The sequence below is a fragment of the Chelon labrosus genome (genome assembly GCF_963514085.1).
Source record: "Chelon labrosus genome assembly, chromosome: 16".
Lineage (NCBI taxonomy): Eukaryota > Metazoa > Chordata > Actinopteri > Mugiliformes > Mugilidae > Chelon > Chelon labrosus.
In genome coordinates, this window is record NC_140349.1 from 1,778,605 (window position 1) to 1,793,204 (window position 14,600).

A 14,600-nucleotide genomic window follows, 5' to 3' on the forward strand; every position below is an offset into this window, starting at 1 on the left:
TTTCATCTGGAGGTCTGATTATACGTCATGTTAGACTCTAAATAATAAAGGTTATAATCAGCTGTTTATTTATTAAAGAATGACTAGAATCGTTGATGTTGTTCTGTTGGAGCAGATTCACTTTGTTTCTGTCCTTGACTGATGAACTGATGAACTGAGTCACAGACGTTTGCTTTCAGACGTGTGAAATTCTGTGAGAGAAGAGAGAATGTATAAAGGTCAGAGGTCAGAGGTCACATACTGGAGCTCTGGAGGAAGGTCAGAGGAGGTGAAGGATGTGATGATCACCTGGTTCAGACTCCTCCTCCTCCTGCTATGAAGAAAACCTCCTTTTAAACTAGACTCCTCTAATGACCTGCTCCTTCTGGTGGTGGTAACCATGGTAACCTCTACTAATCAACGTCAGGTGATAAGTGTGGACAGAGACGATGGAGACGTGGAGACATCTTGGTCGTCTTCTAAGACTCTCAGGACTGGAGGAGGACATGGAGGAGGAGGACATGGAGGAGGCTAGGAGGAGCTACTATTAGCTGTGATGCTAGGAGGAGCTACTGTTAGCTGGGAGGCTACTAGGAGCTACTGTTAGCTGTGAGGCTAGGAGGACCTACTGTTAGCTGGGAGGCTACTAGGAGCTACTGTTAGCTGGGAGGGAGGAGCTACTGTTAGCTGGGAGGCTAGGAGGAGCTACTGTTAGCTGGGAGGCTAGGAGGAGCTACTGTTAGCTGGGAGCTAAACAGACGGTGAGTTGAGGTTCTCTAATCAGAGGCCGAGGGTCAGTCAGCTTCATTATCAGATTTACAAGCAGAGCTCCTCTAACCTCTCTGCTCCTCAGGCTTCTCTCCTGGCTGCTCGTTAAGACATCAGCTCTGTCTCTAGATTTATGTTCTCTCTCTCCATCATCTCCTTTAAAACTGTTCCTCATCTCTGACGGGGTGAATTCTAACACAGACAGTGATGTTCTAAACAAAGAACCCAGTCACATCTGTCTGACTGTGGATTATTCGTGGGTTCCAAACTCTTTAGAGATGGTTCTGGAACCTTTTCCAGCCTGATGAGCAACAACAACTCTTTCTCTGAGCTCCTCAGAAAGCTCCTTTGTCCACAAACATGTGTTGTGAAGATCAGACTGAGACAAATCCCTGATTTATTTAAACTAAACCAGGAACTGAACCACACCTGAGTCTCATTACATTGATGGAAACTCTTCTGAACACATGGACTCTGATTTAATCCTAGAGGAGCTCCTCTCTGATATGTAATATTGGTGTATTTTTAGTCTAATATCTCTGTCTTATGTGTCTGACTGGGTTCTATTTGTCTTCTTTCAGGACTTGATGATGTTTTGAATCATTTTTAAGCAGAAATATAGATTCTGTTTTGAGTCAAGTATCATATTCATCATCAACAGCTGATTTTATGATCTTAAAGAGAACCTGGAGGTCTTTAGATGATCCAGAGTGACACAGACGCTACAGAAACTCAATGTTTCCTCTTAAATATCACCACGTGTCTCCTTGAAGACAAACACAGCAGGAGCTGAGGCAGGAGCTGAGGCAGGTGACCTTTCCTGTGCTTCACGTTTCAAACTGACTTCATTCACTGTCTGATGAGAAACTAATTTACTGTCAGAGAGGACTCATGTGTGATCCAGACCACTGTTAACGGCCGACCCGATGACTCCTCATCACGAGTCTCATAAATGACTGAGAAGCCTCTGAAACCAGAAACACATGGCCGATGAGTTGTGTTTTAATGTGCGTGGCTGGCCGAGCCGAGCCGAGAGGCTGGCAGCGCGGATCCTGTAAAGCTGGAAACGCTAATTTAAGGCGACACCGACGTCTTGATTGCTCCGTCAGCGGCTCTGAGTGATGGAGCTGCTGTGTGACGGTCATTGATTTATTTCCACGGAGGTTTCAGGCAGTTTTTAACAAAGTGTGATCACACAGATCCAGGTTTCATGAGTGTATGAGTCAGAGGGCATCGTCAGTATGAGAGTATATTACCTCTGAAGAGCAGCAGAAAATAACAGTTAAAGACCAGTGGAGGAAATGACTGTTCATACCAGCAGGGGGCAGCAGTCTGGCTAGGAAGCTAGGAGGAGCTACTATTAGCTATTAGCTTCATCTGGACAGAAATCAATAAATAATAATTTAACTGTCATGATGCACACAGAAAAAAAAAAACAGCTGTTCATGGTTCTGAAACAACAGTAGAGATCCATTACGGACAGCAGCTGATAAGTACGGTGGCCCTGAAGGTCAAAATACAACAATATTTCAGATTAGGAAAGTGTAGGTAATCTTTTTTCTGACTGGACTGAACCCCACAGTGTTTCTACTTCGCTGTGTCCGTGCACGAGTTTTAAACCGCGTTGGAAAGAACGGAGGACAAGATGACATTAATAAGAGGACATACATATAATGTCATTCTTGATGCTTTCAACCCATCATGACATTAACATGTGCCGCAGAACCCTGAAAGCACGGTTGAAGGAGTTAGGACTGAGGAGACGGGGCAACTACGTCCTCATCGTGTGTCCCCTCGTCCTCTTTAAATGATGACAATGTCTTTCCACCAGATACACAGACATTTGGCAACGACTCAAACTTCTTTCCACAGTGTTGACTGTACATGTCGTCTGCTGCTTTCAAAGCTCATCACAGTGTCTACACTTCACGTAGCTGACCATTCACAAGGAGTTATTTCTAGAAACAACCAATCACATCAGCTTATATTTTATCACGTGTTCTGTCCAATCAGAAACAAGAAGTGTTGTCCCTACCCTTTCAGTAATCTGACATGTCATTGCGTTTTGACCTTCAGGGCCACAGTAGATCAGAGACCAGATCTCAAGTGCTGGCTGGGGACGCATGTGGAGACACGTTTATATTAAGACCAGGTGGAGATGCAGGGTCTTAGAGATGGACAGGTGAGACCAGGTGTTGATGTAAAGGTCTGAATGAGTCACATACGTCATTGCTGTGATTGGTTGAGGACCAGATGATGCAGAGGTATTTATTTCTCTGGATCAGTTGAAGCTCATAATTAAATCCAGATGTTACCAGCCTCTGATAAGAACAGACTCTGGTGGAACCTGACCTGAGTAGCTTTGATGCAGTAACTCTTAGACTGTGGTTACAGTGATGGAAGTGGTTTTATATGAAACCTTACCGCTGCTCTGTGGCTGCAGGTCGACCTCAGGAGGTGTCTCTTCTTCCTGTTAGCTGCTTCCGTTTAAAAGCCTCGTCTTACCTCAACCTCAGAACCACATCTGACTCTCAGCGTTTCCTCCGACAGAGAAGCTGAGCTCATGGTGAGGAACATGACTCCAGGTCTCCTCCAGCCAGAGCCGACAACATAAACATCTCCACTCTCTCTCCTCATGGTTTCACATCCACCTCTGCAGCTGCAGCCTGACGGTCTATTAGCGTCGAGGGGATCCAGCTCGCTGCCCGTTCCCCGGCCCGATGTCAAGCCGAGTTACATCAGGACGGATCAGACTTTCACCAGCGAGTCCAGCTCCGCTCCAACGGGCCCGTCAGGACCGGTCCACCTGTCTGGCTGCACGCCTGCGGGGGGAAAGACAAATAAGTCATGAGTTGGACCTGCCAGGCCTCGCTTAGCTAACGCAGAGCTGACAGTCGCTGTGATGGCTTTTAAAGGACGGGAGGTGAAGTTTGTAAACTCAGCACAGAGACGCCATTCATGACGCTACGCTGAACGGTTCTCAATGCTTCACCAGGACATCAGCTCATTTACTTGTAAAGATTTAGGTTTTCTGCAAATAAGGAGTGTTTAAAGGGTGGACGTCAACATCTAGAGGATAGAAACCAAACATCTGGACATTAATTATTTAACTGGTGGCAAAATAAGCAACTTAAAAACACGAGGCATGGTTTATAAAGCCAGTGAAACTAGATTCTACATAGATACACAACTTAGAATCTAGATATTTTATTCTTGTTTTCACAGTTTAGATAAAGAACGTCTCATCTTTCCTGTTGATCCATACCAAAGAGTAATCCAATGAAAGGTTGGTCCAGATTAACAAAACTAAAGAAATCAAAATACAAAGAGCCAGGACACAAACCAACCAGAGACAGAGACACCAGCTGTAACGAGGGACAGGTGAAACCAACGAGGGGGCGGGGAAAGACAAAAGACAGGAAGTAAAACAATTTAAAAGACAAAGAGAAAACTGATTACAAAATAAAACAGGAAACAACAACATCATGATGAATCATCAACACCTGGTCTACACCTGTCCATCTCTGTCCCTGTGTCTCCACCTGGTCTTCATATAAATGTGTCCACACGCATCATGATCTCTGATAATAAATGAAATAAAGACTCACAGTCTCCTCTAGTTCAGATTAGTTTGTAGTTTAGTTTGGTTCTCAGCTCCAGGACCAGAATCTTTTAAAAGTCTCTCATTACTAATGAACAGACATCACTGATTCATGTGATCATTTCTAATAGTGGATGAATGAATGAGTTAAACTCCTCTTCCTCAGATCAGCCCTGTTGAGTAGGTGGTCTTTAATGTGACCCAGGACTCATTGTGTGTTCACACTACCAAAGGAAGGAGGTCATATGTGTCCCAGACCACCTCCACATGTGGACTGACACCAGATCAGTGTTCACACATGGACCTGTTTAACCTGGACTCTAGAGACCAGATCAGTGTTCACACCTGGACCTGTTTAACCTGGACTCTAGAGACCAGATCAGTGTTCACACCTGAACCTGTTTAACCTGGACTCTAGAGACCAGATCAGTGTTCACACCTGGACCTGTTTAACCTGGACTCTAGAGACCAGATCAGTGTTCACACCTGAACCTGTTTAACCTGGACTCTAGAGACCAGATCAGTGTTCACACCTGGACCTGTTTAACCTGGACTCTAGATACCAGATCAGTGTTCACACCTGGACCTGTTTAACCTGGACTCTAGATACCAGATCAGTGTTCACACCTGGACCTGTTTAACCTGGACTCTAGATACCAGATCAGTGTTCACACCTGGACCTGTTTAACCTGGACTCTAGAGACCAGATCAGTGTTCAAACCTGGACCTGTTTAACCTGGACTCTAGATACCAGATCAATGTTCACACCTGGACCTGTTTAACCTGGACTCTAGAGACCAGATCAGTGTTCACACCTGGACCTGTTTAACCTGGACACTAGAGACCAGATCAGTGTTCACACCTGGACCTGTTTAACCTGGACACTGGAGACCAGATCAGTGTTCACACCTGGACTTATCATAAAGGATACTGACATCCCGTTGATGGTGAAGTGATCCCCAGATGAAAAGGTTTTTGTTCTTCTTCATCTTCAACACACCAACTAACAGATGAGTCACTGATGCTGTGTTCATGTTGCTCCAGCGTTTGTTGACTCTGTTGGACGTCGCCGTCTGAAACTTGATCAGTTGAAGGTTTGAAGCTCATCATGTATGAGGGGTGTTGGTTCGGCTCCCACTGAAACCGTCCCGTGGCTTCTTCTCCTCCCGTTGGTCGTGCTTGAAGAGGACACATCTGAAGACAAGATGGGAATAAGCAAATGAAAGACACCAGTGTCTCTGGCCCGGGACCTTATTCTGATCTCATTTTGTTCTGGACTGTAAACGTGTCTGCAGGAAGGAATTCATCCCAATGTAACGGGTCACCGTCGCTTCACCGTAAAACCGTCAGTGTCACCTTCATGGGACATGCTCCGTCACACCTTTAACCAGCTTTAAAATAAACACACAGGCTGCAGCTGGGACGTCTGCCGTTGGGACGTCTACTGCTGGGACGTCTGCAGCTCCAGAGCTCATCACATCATTTATCACAACAATCCTTCATCAATAAAACCTAAAATCATGTGGTGTTGTTAAAAGAAGTGAGATAATAAACACAAACACTTCACAGAGGAGAGTCTGAGGCTGATTATAGTCGATTTTAATCAATGAGAAGTTTCACCTCATCAACGTCTCAGAGTCTCTCAGTGTCAATAATAATAATAATAATCATAATAATAATAATAATAATAATGAATGAAAATGTGTTTTCTACATTTAATCATGGACATATTTTGTGTATCACGCTATAAAATGATTAGACAGATGATATTATTCCTTTATATTCTTCCATGTGTCAGACATAACATCCTGTAGTTCCTCTATCGTCCACTAGAGGCTCCACCATTGACCTCCATGTTAAATCAACAGGTTTACATCCTGGTACTAAAACTGTTCTGGTCTCTAGAGATAAATTCTCCTTCATGATGAACTCACCTGTTTAAAATGATCAAGGGTTAAAGTTCTGCAGATTCCTCCTAGCCTCCTAGCTAACAGTAGCTCCTAGCCTTCTAGCCTCCTAGCTAACAGCAGCTCCTAGCCTTCTAGCCTCCTAGCTAACAGTAGCTCCTTCTAGCCTTCTAGCCTCCTAGCTAACAGTAGCTCTTCCTAGCCTTCTAGCGTCCTAGCTAACAGTAGTTCCTCCTAGCCTCCTAACCTCCTTGCTAACAGTAGCTCCTCCTAGCCTCCTAGCTAACAGTAGCTCCTCCTAACCTCCTAGCTAACAGTAGCTCCTCCTAGCCTCCTAGCTAACAGTAGCTCCTCCTAGCCTCCCAGCCTCCTAGCTAACAGTAGCTCCTCCTAGCTTTCTAGCCTCCTAGCTAACAGTAGCTCCTCCTAGCCTCCTAGCTAACAGTAGCTCCTCCTAGCCTCCCAGCCTCCTAGCTAACAGTAGCTCCTCCTAGCCTTCTAGCCTCTTAGCTAACAGTAGCTCCTCCTAGCCTAGCTTTGTACCCAGTTACCATCGCATACAGTCCTGATAGAATGCTGCAGCTCTTCCTAACTAATTAGTTTAAAGACCATAAACATGTTTTGATCCGTGTGAACACTCAGTAAACAGATGTTGGGTCGTGCAGGTAGAGACCAGGTCAGATCAGATGAACACACCAGAACCAATGAGTCTGCAGCGCCGGGTAAAAGACGGACACTCAGTGTTTCCACAGTGGAGCTTCAGCCGAGTGGATGGTGGACGTGAATAATGTCCTCACCACTTACACAGCATCAGAGTCAGGAAGTCTCTCCACCAATCAGCTGCCAGATCTGGAGCTCTTACACATTCATGCCAGCGTTAAGACAAAAAAGAAATAAATCTACACGTGATGAAATGAAATCCTGAAACATTCTGAACGTTGACATTCATCCAGGATCTGCACAAACAGGAGCTGAGGACCTGGACACGTCTCCTCATCCTGATACTTTGACGTTTACTTTAATTCTTTCCTCAGGTTTTTATTTTTTTTTTGTTTTACGAGAACAATCTGTTTTCAGCAGACTTTCTTTCTTTTTCTTCTTGGTGCTGGTTGTTGTGTCGTCTTTGTGTTGTTGCTGTGTTGAGCGTCGGCCTTCAGACTCTGGTTTGTTCATCTCAGAGAGCGACTGGAAGGACATCAAGAAACGCCACGGCTATCACTCCTCAGAGAGAGGGAAGCGTGGGCAGGTTTTACAAGACAGACAAAGATTTCTGACTACCTTTGTCTTTTTTCTCTCCTCATTTCTTGGACGTTCTCGTTCTTTTTTTTCCTCTTTTCATCCTCTACTCCGTCATTCCTTCACCATATGGGCTCCTCACCTCTCGTCTCGTAAAAGGCTGAAGGACATAAACCTGGAGGTGGACGACACGAGCTCTGAGAGAATCAGCTGCAGCAGAGACGGAGGCTTAAAAACAGTTTGTAGAAGTTTTAGCTGAATGACTGAAACTGGTGCTAATTGTCTCTTCACGTCTGTCTGGGAAACGTTCTCATCGTTAAAGGTTAAATGTTTCTCAGAGACGTGGAGCTGGACCGACTCCAGCCTTTGTCTTGGCCGAGGACCGGGACAGACTCTGTGGGACGGCTCAGAGATGCTTGTGAAGTTTCTGAAATGTCACAGAAACTCAATGGTCACACCTATTGACATGGAGGGGTTACTGAACAGGCCCCAGAGACCAGGGGCCCCAGAGACCAGGGGCCACTGTTACTAGAGACTTCAAAGTCAAACAAACGATCACAACACAGGAGCAAGGCCACAAATACTAACAACACTCTCAGAATAAACTCTGCAAAGCAAAGAGCTGCAAAATGTCTGCAAAGAGACACAAACACATGCAAAACACTTAGATTAGATGAAAATACATCTCAAAGACTCATAAACCAACCAAGAGAAAAGGCAAAAAACTACAGAAAGCTACAACAGAACACTGAAAAATAAAGAGAAGAGAAGCAAAGGGACCAGAAACAGAGAAAACCAAACTGAAGGTTGAACAAACATGAACACAGATGGATCTAAAGCTCACGACCAGAAACACATGCAAGACACAACAAAGATAAAACAGAGTCAGTCTGGATCCGATCAGTCAAGATGTTCGTGTTTGCTCTGAACTCCTTTCAGTTTTTTTTTAATCGCTTTCCGAACACGTCACTGAGGGAACACGTCACGTCAGAAGCCTCCCGACGTTCCCAGGAAGCTGAAAGCTGCCTTTGTAGCAGCAGAAGAGGAGGAAGAACATTTTCCTCTGGGAAATTCAAACTATCTGAATAATGCTGAGAGTCAGAGCCGAGGGAGGAGACGCACGAATAAAAGAGAAGCGCTGTTTAACGGGACACTGAAATTCATCCTGAGGAACCAAGAATTTAGAAGAATCACAGTTTCCTGACTCAACACTGAAAGCTTTGCCACGGCTGTAGTTTAAAGTTTACCAGCCCTGGGGGGCCCCTACTGCCCCGGGGCCCCAAACAGTTGCACCTCTGTCTGAGATACCTTCAGTCTATTTAGAGTCATGAACCCTGAGTCTCTCCCTGTGTCTGCGTGGGTTCTCTCCAGGTTCTCCAGCTTCCTCCCACCATCCAAAGACATGCTCATTAGGTTCATTGGTGATTCTAAATTGGCCGTAGGTGTGCGTGTGAGTGCGAATGGTTGTCTGTCTCTCTGTGTTGGCCCTGCGATGGACTGGCGACCTGTCCAGGGTGTACCCCTGCCTCTCGCCCGATGACAGCTGGGATAGGCTCCAGCAGACCCCGCGACCCTTAGCAGGAATAACCGGGTATAGAAAATGAATGAATGAATGAACCCTGAGTCTCTCTGCAGATTAAATGATCAACCTTAAGTTTAATTTGTGTAGATTAATATTAATGTTTATTATCTGGACGTAGAATGAACTGAACTAAACCGTTGTTGTGTTCTTCATCTTCATCTTCAGTCTGAGGCTGAACACGCTGCAGGACCCCGTCCCACATTAGAGACGCATATTTCACTCCCAGCTGTTAAAAGCATCAGTGCAACCCTGAACATCTGGATGGTGGGGGGGACACCTTTATTGGGGACACATGACTGCATCGCACAACCCCAAAAGACCCCCCCCCCCCCCCCCAACTGGAAACCCCAGCTGTCAGTTTAATGGTTCCCAGGTGAAAGGTTCCCTCTGTGTTTCAGTCAAACACCTGAAGGTTAAAACTAAATATATCAACGTACAGAACAGAAGATGGTTTAACTGTGACCAGCAGGGGGCGATGACGGGCGGGACGTCTGGGGGCGTGGTGATGAAGAAGAAAACGCAGCGGGACCAACAAATTTAAATTTATATTAGTTTTTTTGTTTTTTTTTAAATGTTTAATGTTATTTTAAATTTTATCGTATCTTTATTTTATTTTTTAATTATTTTCATTAATTTTCTATTTTACTTACATTAATTTCTAGCTTCTACTTTAACTCTGCAACCTAACGATAAAATTAATCATTAAAATAAAATACACGGAAAAAATAAGCAGAATTTATTTATTATCACATCAAGAACAAAACTAAAAATGAAATATGTATAAATAGATCATAACCAAGAAACACACACTCCTTTTATTCTCTATTTATTCTATTTATTGATTTTATTGACAGAAAACAAACAAAAGGAAGAATTTATATTTCATGACTCTGACAGTAAATATATTATAAATTCAATTCACTTCAATTTTATTTATATAGCGTCAATAACAATACAAATCGTCTCAAGACGCTTTACAAAAACCCGGCCTGATTATCATCATTTTGATAAATCTCAGTTAAAAGAGGGAGGAGGTCGGGGTGGATGGTTGGTGAACAGAACATCCACTATCACAGAGATGATTCTAGAATAATGAACTCATTCATGTCAATAGAAACGTATTTATTATTACAGTTTATTAAGTGAAACACTTTATTATTATTATATGAAGTTTGACAAAGAATATAAAGGCCTTCAGATGAAGACTGAGTGGAGGGGAGGGGTCACTGTGATTAAAGCTGCAGTGGAAAGACGGACGGATGCGTTTAGAAGCGTGTCGTCTGACTGACAGTGACGAGGTCTGATGCTGATGAGACGGAGCAGGAGGAACAGCTGAAGGGCTCATTATGGGATGGATTCAACGGGATGAAGACGTTTGTTCCGTCGTCAAATAAACGACATCTGCAGGAAGAGTTTAAACCACGAAGACGTTTCAACTCAAACACTGAAGAGTCGTCAGAGAGAAGAGGAAGAAGATTTATTAATGTTTAGAATATTTACTGGAATATACGACGTATACTTTTATAGTTTTATCTGAGTTCAGTTGATGATGAGAATCAGTGGAAAGAAATCTGAACTGAATGTGTCGATGGAAACCTCTGCCACTGCTGTAGTTTAAAGTTTACTGGCCCTCAGGGGCCTCCTGCTCATCCAGGGATATCTGTAAATTATTACTATTATTATATTTTATTTATTATCATTTAATTGTTTTCTTTTGCATCTGAGCCAGTGTTGGTGTAAAGACTGAATTACAATTAAAATAAAAGTAAATAAGAAGAACATCATTAAACCTATTTTCTTCTATTTCTTCTTGTTTTCATCTTGTTTTAAGTTTAAATCTTTTAAATCATTTATTCTGCACACTGACATATTAAACACATTAAACATATTAAGCATATTAAACATATATCTACAGACATATTTCCAGACTCTTCTCTTCCAGACTTGTCGTGCGGTTCACGTCTAAAATGAAACGTGATGGTTTTGTTGAGCGGAGCAGAAACTAAAGCTTCATTTCCTCTCTAAAGAGCTGCAGGAATCAGCTCAGATTAACACGCTGCAGCTGCCAGACGTCCACCGCCTCCTTTTCCACTCATCTCGTGTTCTTTTCTCCATTAAACTCTTGGTTTTACAGCAGCCGTCACATGAGCCAAAGATGATGAACATTACCGTTGGTGGTTCTCTGGCTGCAGCCGATGAATCTGCTGCCACAGCTATAAAATCTATAAATGTGCATTAAAGGATCTGGATTAAATGTCAGACTGTCAGCAGGTTCTGGATCCAGGATCTGAAGATTAAAAAACACCTGCAGCTGAATTAAAGACGACAAACGACAGACGAGTCAACGTGAACGGAGACGTGAAACACTCCTCATGGTCCCAGGTGGTTTCATTTAGTACTTTGATCTGAAATGGAGATAAATTACAGGAAGTGTTCTGGAACAGACAAAATAAATAATAAATAAATACACACACACATCTGGGTGATTTCTGGTTTCACTGCAATACCACAACTCACCACCAGGGTGAACAATAATGTCCTTAGTTAAAATGGAGAAAAGACAATCAGTCTACTACTGCTAATAAGCTATGAAGAGCTACGGTTAGCTAGGAGGCTAAGAAGCAAGGAAGAGGTCCAAAGAGCTGGTCTCTCCTGAATCAGCTGATCAGTTGGTCTAAACTTTATTAATTCTATCTTCATATATAGTTTAAAATCAAAGACGTCCTCTAACGGCTCCGTGTGAAGACATGAAGACGTTTGTTCTGATCTCAGGACAACAGCTCTGCTGCTGGAGGTTCACCTCCTCAGGACTGAGACCAGGACCTGGTGTAGACGTCCTGATGACGTTCTTGGTCCTCAGAGGAAGAACCACCAGACCATGACTGGTCTGATCAGAACCACATGTGTCAGACACCATGATCCTCAGTACAGGACCCTGGTTCTGGTTCTCCTCCTTTTTTGGACCTCCTCATTTTCCTCCTCATCTTCTTCCTCTTCCCTCTCTTCATGTAATAAATATGATCCAAGCTCCTCCCATCTCCTGTATTTTTACCATAAGATCAGACGTACGTTACCGTGAACCAGCCGTTGATGAACAGTTTTACTGCCGCTGTTAGAGACGTTTGTCTTTTCCTGATAAAAGTCATTTATAGACACAGAGACAGTCTTTGTGATTGTTCCTTCATCTGTCTCTTCAGCCTCGTATGAAAAACTCATCATCAACGTTCTCCAACCAAACGGCTCAGGGTCCAGAGTGACCAGCGAGTTATCTGCTCAGGTGTTTGTAGAAGCAGGTTTTATTATTTTATGATTTATATTATCTGTAGCTAAATATGATTTATTGTTAATAAAAGGATGAATAATGGGATGTCAGCCATAACAGTCAGAACAGTTTGTCCTCAGAGCTGACGAGAGAAGAAATGTTCCACTGGAAGGATTTGACTTTGACCAGAACCAGACTGTGACGGTCTACAGAGGTCCAAGGAGCTGGTAGCTGGGAGGCTAGGAAGCTAGGTAGAGCTACTGTTAGCTGGGAGGCTAGGGAGCTAGGTAGAGCTACTGTTAGCTGGGAGGCTCAAGGAGCTACTGTTAGCTGGGAGGCTAGGAAGCTAGGTAGAGCTAATGTTAGCTGGGAGGCTCAGAGGAGCTACTGTTAGCTGGGAGGCTAGGAAGCTAGGTAGAGCTAATGTTAGCTGGGAGGCTAGGAAGCTAGGTAGAGCTACTGTTAGCTGGGAGGCTAGGAAGCTAGGTAGAGCTACTGTTAGCTGGGAGGCTAGGAAGCTAGGCAGAGCTACTGTTAGCTGGGAGGCTCGAGGAGCTACTGTTAGCTGGGAGGCTAGGAAGCTAGGTAGAGCTACTGTTAGCTGGGAGGCTAGGAAGCTAGGTAGAGCTACTGTTAGCTGGGATGCTACAGAGCTAAGAAGCAGATCTGAACCTGAACATGCTGTCAATAAAACTAGATTCTGTTGTTCTCAGTTAAAATCCGGTTGTTTACAGAGACCAGTAAACTCCTCTTTAACTCCTGTAATTGCTCTTTACTGTTCATTAGTTTAACGAGGATCATTATGTTTCATGAACTCAGGAAACGTCTTCCAGATCACGTTTGTTTTCTCCTGACAGCAGCAGCTCTCTAAGTGGATCTGCTTTATTACATCTGAATGTATTTTCCATAATAAACTCAGCAGTGATGAAGTTTCACTAAACGAGCTCATGAAACCAGAATTAACATCCGTTCATTAACTTCATCACTGACGGAAGAAAATCCTCATCACAGCAGAAACAACACTGGATGGTTTTAATCCTCCTGGATCCACACATTTAATCTTTGAGTTGATTTTAATCTGATAATCTTCAGCTTTAAGGCCTGTTAACGAAGGACGACAAAAAGATGCACTTGAACGCACCACAAAGACTAGAACCTCCTACACCTCTTGATACCAGCAGGTGGCAGTGTTCTGGATTCATCACTTCACCACTTCATGATCCACGACCTTCTAACAGGGTTTTAATATATTTAATAAACTATGAATTAATTATACGTTGAGTCAATAAAATAAACTTTCACACTGAGATATCAATAACTACATAAATGAATCTTAACCATTTTAAAATTGGCAAAGATTTGTCCATGATGGCGGCCATTTTGGAAATGGTTGCCAAAAGCTAGTGACTGCAGCGCCTGGATAACTCCACCAGGGGGCAGATGGTTTATAACGGGTATTTAAAGATGTGTAGTATTAAACTTTTAGTAACATTTATTAATCTTTATGTTGTACACACTGTTGTTTTTAAAGACGTAGCATGAAGATAATCTAGTGCTTGTTATGTAAATGTAAAGAATGAATAAAATGAATCAATATAATCTTAACATAAATGTTTATCTTTCTTTCTTCTTCAGTCTGACTTCAGGTCACTCAGGTTTCATGCAGAACTCTGTCGCCCCCTGGTGGCTGAAGGAAGAATTACACGTGTGAACAGAGTTTGAGAGTTCAACACATTTAACAGTGTTTTATTTCTAATCTGGTCCTGACTGAAGGATTAAATCTAACCTGAGAGGAGCCTGCAGCGGTTTGGTTTCCCTCTAATTAAACCGTCCCTTCACTTTATTTCTCCTTCCTCTGATTTGTTGTTTTTTCTCCTGCAGCAACATGTGACCTCACGTTGACCTCACGTTGACCTTCCCCGTGACCTCCAGGCCTGAAAACATCCAGCGACATTTACAGCTCAACAATAAACATCACCTGTGACCTGTGACCACAAATAAATACCTCTGCATCACCTGGATCCTCCAACAACCAATCACAGACATTTAAACTAATTCAACTGTCCATCAATACATTAAGCCCCGCCCCCAAATGATCTGATTGGCCCAGTAGTAGAAACAGAGACTCCAGATAAACTTTACTAAACTAAGATGTTTAAACAATTTCCTTGAAGGATTAATAAAGTATTCTGATTCTGAAGTTTCTCCTTGATGATTAAATTAATAAAAAGGTTTATTAGGAGAGAAATGTTAAATGTATTAAGA